The 6,209-nt window shown below is 39.3% G+C and overlaps 1 long non-coding RNA gene across 2 annotated transcripts; it reads right to left on the bottom strand.

The window, feature by feature from the left end:
* Positions 1–746: 746 nt before the first annotated feature.
* On the bottom strand, positions 747–5,950 carry LOC123136863 (uncharacterized). Of its 2 annotated transcripts, none has more exons than XR_006467409.1 (2): positions 5,727–5,950; positions 747–1,350 (listed from the first exon to the last, which is right to left on the bottom strand). It is a non-coding gene; the product is annotated as an uncharacterized lncRNA (long non-coding RNA). The 2 variants fall into 2 exon arrangements; XR_006467408.1 differs by lacking the exon at positions 5,727–5,950 and adding an exon at positions 1,659–3,156.
* Positions 5,951–6,209: the final 259 nt, after the last annotated feature.

Here is a 6,209-nt window from a genome sequence, read left to right as displayed (position 1 = left end):
GTCCTCAACTCACAAGAAAGAGGCCAGTGAGGGAGAGGCGAAAAAGATCATTTATACGCTGGCAACACCTATTACTCTTCCACACCCGGTAAGAAACACCATATTTCTAGTATGTATCAAAATGCATGTTGTTGTTGACAATAACATTCTGTTCAGCTTCATTCAGTTGATATCATCAAACATTTGGAGCTTACAAATATAAATCATAGAACTGACAATCTCACAGAATGTCTTACATGACCAATTGACAACAAATTAGCATCAATCTTACAACATTTCTTACATGAGCAATTGACAATCAATTAGCATCAACAGTTGGGAATCTTGAGTTTTGAACCTCTGAATGGTAGTTTTTCACCATCAAAATTTCTTTATTTTGATTGTCGCGGGTTGCCCTTTTTCAGGCAGAAAACTATACCGTGCTCAACCTTTTAGCATCAACAGTTGGAAACCTTGAGTTTTGAACCTCTGAATGGTAGTTTTTCACCATCAAAATTTCTTTATTTTGATTGTCGCGGGTTGCCCTTTTTCAGGCAGAAAACTATACCGTGCTCAACCTTTTAGCATCAACAGTTGGAAACCTTGAGTTTTGAACCTCTGAATGGTAGTTTTTCACCATCAAAATTTCTTTATTTTGATTGTCGCGGGTTGCCCTTTTTCAGGCAGAAAACTATACCGTGCTCAACCTTGATGGCAGCCCTTATGATGTTAGAAAAAGTTGGACCAAAACTATCCTGCACTTCAGATTATGGTGTTATAACAATAGTGATGAAAGGTTTGAGTTTGGGATGCCTGGCAAATCAAGTTGCGTTCTCCCTAGTTCTGGTAACTTCCTGGTCTATATGCACTACAAGTCCCAGTGGTTATGTGCCGTCATTGATGGCCCATCAGGCTACCTAGACGGTTACATAATCGTAAGTACAGGGAATCCAAAGGATATCAAAGCTAAGGAAAACAGGATCAAAACAAGTGGCAAACAGAGCAGGGCCCAAGCAAAGCCTATTTACATAAGCATGGCTAGTCTATTGCCTTGGTGTGGGAACTATGTAAATGCTCAGAAATCTGGATTAGGATATCCTGCAATCCTCCCATCATTCAAAGAAATGTACCGGTGCGTAGATAGCCCAGATTTGCATACACTGCAGTCGAGAAACAAGGCGATCGCTGCTGGACAGACGCTTATTCTTCACTTGCCAGAAGCAGCCCGATCTGATGATCTCTTTTATCACATATATCACAACTTCTGTGGGCAAGAGATTCTGGGAGATGAACGTTTGACGGCTGCCCGCCGCTGGAAGAAAGACTGCATGGCAGCCAGATCGGTGATGTTGGGTATTTTTCCAAACATACCTGCCCCGAAGCATAAAAGTAAGGTCACCCATGTCCAGTTAAATTCAAACAAAGAGGAGAAGTCAACTGTCAGTACAGAAGGATGCCCAACTATAGAGAACTTCAGACTTTTCTACAGACCTACATGGAATGTTCAAACTAGAGGACATGCCTATGCATCTGGCTAAAGATGGTCCAGTTAATAAGCAGTGGGCAGAAGAAAAATTACGAGCATCGCCCAGTTATGGTTCTACGGTGAACTTTCTGATCAAGAGGATGTCGAGTTTCACAAGCTCAAACAATCTGAAGGAGGGTGGAGATGCATGTACCGCAAAAAAGGAAGCAGGAGGTTCAGCAGAAAATAACACCAACCCTGCAGGCCCCAAGGATACTACCCTTCCAAGTGCTTCTGTACATACCAGAGTAGCGCATCATCCCGTATCAGTGCCAATGCTGGAATCAGAAAGCTTCGCTGCAAAACAGGTTGTTTCATGCAAGGTAATGATCTACCTGGCGGTTTATCCTTGTTATTCTCAACTCCTGTAAGTTGTAACATTAATCTTTGTTGTTTTGAATCTCAGGAACGCATTGACATTGCTGCGCCTATTGGTTTGCACAATCTAGGCAATACATGCTATATGAATTCAACGATCCAATGTTTACGTGCCGTACCTGAGCTGACTTCCATCTTAATGAGGTTCTGCAAAAATTAACGCCCCGATCCCCTTCCATTGGTGCTGGAAATATTTGTACTATTAATAATTTCCTTGCCTTCTGTAATTCCACTGATGCAGGTATTCAGACCACAAGGGTAAAAATACTGATCAGAAAGCGCATGACTTGACTATTGAGGCTCGTGATCTTTTTAGAGACCTTAGTCAAAGTGACAAGGCGATTAAACCAGAGCGATTTTTAAAGGTCAGGTGTTTTTCCATTCAGCTCTTAGCACCCCAACATAGTCAATTATATGTTAACAAGGTTTTTTAAGAAATAAAACATCTTATGTTGCTGTCTATGCCATGTCAGTAGTTATATAAAACATAAACTGATCCTAATTTCATAATGTTGTTCTCATTTCATCATATTAATCATCAAGATTTATGATATAAACAGCTCCATAGTATTCGATGGAAAATGTTGGTACAATTAGAGCATAAAGACTAGATAACTTATGTTTAGAATGGAAGGAATTGTAACCATATTCGTAATTAAGGCAACACGGTTCAATTTCGGACTGATAATTCGAAGAGGTATCCGCTTTCACAGCAGTTCCTAGAATTTTCTCTATTTTGATTAATGAAAACACTTCTTAGACTTTTATAGACTTTTGTAAACACACAAGTTTATAGACTTTTCAGTATGACATATTGTAATATTCTCTAGATATTCTCAATAATTGTTGTGTGGTGTAATCTAATCAGATGTTGCGGGCTAAGAACAACCAGTTTCAGCAAAAAGAAGGGGATTCCTACATGCAACAGGTTACTCACTGTTTGTAATCCATGAATGTTTATACATATCTTGTAAACTAGGTATCTGACTCTGCATTTTGGACTGTGCTCACGGTTTGTAACCAGTCAATTTATTGGTATATTTGAAATTATATGCTAAATGACATCATTGATGGAATGCAGGATGCGGAGGAATTTTGGACCGAGATGTTATTAACATTCTCAAAAACACTTTTCTCGGAAGAAAAGTAATTTCTGCTGAACAGCCATATTCATTTTTAAATAGCACTGTAACTTTTAATTGTGATCTGACCATCCAAGTTTTATTTACAGTGAGCCTTCCTCTGAAAAAATTAATGAGCTTTTTGGGATTGGTTTTGTCAGAAGGTCCTCCCTGCCCCCCCCCCCCCCCCCCCCCCCCACTCCTCAATCCCTCATACACAAATTAGTTGTGTTACGTTCACCTAATTTGTATGGTGCACGTGTTACGAATTGCAATTTTTTCAAGCTTTTTTCTGCAATCGGGCAGTTGGTAGACACTACTAGTTTTATACACCTATTTAATACCATTTCTCCTGTTTTTCCAGAATTCACTGTCCAGAAACTGGTGAAGACGATTCAGATACGGAATCCCAGTATTTTCTGAAGTGTTTTACGCACACTAATGACATAAAGCATCTTCACGAAGCAATCAAGCATGTAATACCATTTCATTGACGATTTAATGCTTTCTTTGCTTTACTTGTTATTTTTCCAACACAAAAATAGCTGTTCTAATCTCCTCCTTTGGGAATGGTCCATAAGAATTCATTATCATTAATATTTATTTTGTTCATGTATCTTCGTAAAGGGCCTGACATCAGAACGTGTGAAGCGATCACCAAGATGCGGCAAAGATGTTACTTATTTAGAAGATCTGAAAATAAGTGTACTGCCAAGGTAGTACTCAATACATTCCCATTGGCATTTTATTCTCTTTATCCATGCATGTTTACACATATCTTGTGCTCTAGGTATCTGACACTGCATTTTTGTCGGTATGGTTGGGACAACAAATCTAAGCAATCATTCAAGATTCTGAGAGTATGTTATTTCCTTGCTTTCATTATAAGTGGGTATTACAAGTGAGGGTTCATAATGAAGTTTGGTCATTTTTGTAATCAAAAGATCTGGCTTTTGTTTTCTTACATTGCTTGATTTTTTATACCACAAATGGCAGAAAGTGGATTTTCCTGCAGTCCTGAATGTGCATGGATATTGCTGTGATGAACTTCAACAGAAGCTCAATATTGCTAAAAAGGTAGTACTCTGCTCTGTGTAAATTCGAATTTATAGCAAGTCATTCGTTTATGAACTGGTTTGAAATTTCAATGTCTGTTTAGTTTCTCAATCCATGCTACATCTTGTAACTAAATTATTGTACTGCATTTCAGCGCTTATCGACCAGTTGTGGTGAATCATCGAGTAAGAACCCTGACAAAGGCAAGTAATTAGTTAATGTTCTCATAGAGATAATCTGTCCACATGCATCTACCATTTACATACAAGGAACTTCTAATATGCTTATTCAAAATACACTGAATCGTTTCACTTTCTAACATAAAGGTCTAACTTCTTGCTAATGCTTCCTTATACTAGCTCTAAACTAAGGTGCGTGTTTGTTGGTTATATAGCCAATTCATCTGTGTTGACGAACCAAATAACTGGAGTATATGATTTGGTTGCTGTCTTGACGCACCAAGGAGAAACGATGAATTCCGGCCACTACATTGGATGGGCTGAGCAGGAGAATGGTCAGTTCTAGCCTTATGATTGTCTGCCGTTTGAAATTTGGAGTGCACTGCTTATGGAGATGCTTACGAGTATGTTGGTATTCAGGGAACTGGGTTGAGTTCAATGACGAAAAAACAAGGCTGCATCCGCTCAAAGACATCTTGAGACTTTCTGGTGGCGGTGAGCATCTTCTTAATTAAAAGCAAATGACTGATTTTCTTAATGATCTCAAACAAGTGTTGTCTTTCTAAACAGGCGATGAACAGATGGCTTTCATTTGTCTATACAAAGCACGTATTATCTGAATAAGAGAGTTGAAAGGTATGACATAGTTGGATAGGAACCTCTATTCCTCCAGTTTGATCAATAGTCCGTGTCAATTTAATGTTCAAGTTTGTTGTGTTTGATCAATTTTTGTTACTTCCTCGTGAGCCAATTAAGACTGTTTAGAAGCTAGTTTACCATTCTTATGTCGGCTGATTCCTCTGACCATTTTCTAGCCTTTATGAACAAAATTTTATAGTAGACAGCATAATTTTTCTTGAACTGTAAGATTTCACATTCATAGTCTATAAATCGAATCAATGAAAATTCATGTATTTCATGTACCTTTTGCTGAATTCTTGACAACTTCTGCAGTAACGGTGGTGATGCACAACCCCCTGAAGTCTTGAGGAATGGAATGGGGTACAACTGAACTAAAGAAGTTGATCACACAATGTCAAAAAAAAAAACCCAATGCTTAGCTAGCGAGACTGTCTTTTATGTTGTCACGCGTTAGTTCAACTGAAGTCTTTCACTCATCGGTTACATTGAAGACACCAATGTACATTGGCATCTGCAATGCCCTTCCTTTTTTGTCTTAATCTTGTAAGGAGAGTATAAAGTTGCTCGACAAATTTGTTTACCTGAAAGAAATATTAAATTCCTATGTTTCCATGTCTCATGCTAGGAGGGCTTAGTTATTGATGAGAGCAAGTACTTGTTGTTTGTGGCTCTATTAATCAAAAACCTCATCTCTGAATTTTGAAGTTAACATTCAACTATTCTAGAAGAAATCCCTAAACCGAAGACTAGCCAGGCTCATGAAAGTCGTGATCATCTCCAACCCAATAGCTCATTCCCCACGCCCTAGCCTAAGTCCATCAGTCCCAAATCGGTTAGCAATCTTACCTTATCACGAAGGAGGGGAGGGATGCGTTGTCGAGGATGCAAGCCGTTCCTGGGGATGGATCCGCTCCGCCTCTGCCCGACGCCGGCTGCGCGCCCAGAGAGCCTCCGGCCGCCGCCAGTCCCTCTCCGATCGCCGATGTTCTCGAACAGCCGAAAAAGCGGGGAGGTGGAGCGATGGACCAATCGTGTTTCTCCTCGAGTAAAACAGCCGAACAGAGGTGGAGGTGGATTGATGAAAATATTTATCTTTATCTTTTAACTTTTTAAGGGAATCTTTAATCCCTAATCCCTAATAATAGCCACATGAGCGTCGACTCACTGATTACCAAGATGATTGGTATGTATACCCGGTGACAGATATATGCATGTGGTATGTATGCATTGACCTGAACTAGTAAAAGGCCCCGTGCGTTGCAACGGGTATAAAATAAATAAAATTTAAATTATAAACACTTAGTACCTCCCTTCACTGTTGCACAAAGT

The sequence above is a fragment of the Triticum aestivum genome, chromosome 1B, assembly GCF_018294505.1.
Source record: "Triticum aestivum cultivar Chinese Spring chromosome 1B, IWGSC CS RefSeq v2.1, whole genome shotgun sequence".
NCBI lineage: Eukaryota > Viridiplantae > Streptophyta > Magnoliopsida > Poales > Poaceae > Triticum > Triticum aestivum.
The sequence above is the reverse complement of the archived record's forward strand: the minus strand, read 5'-3'. Positions and strand labels throughout refer to the sequence as shown.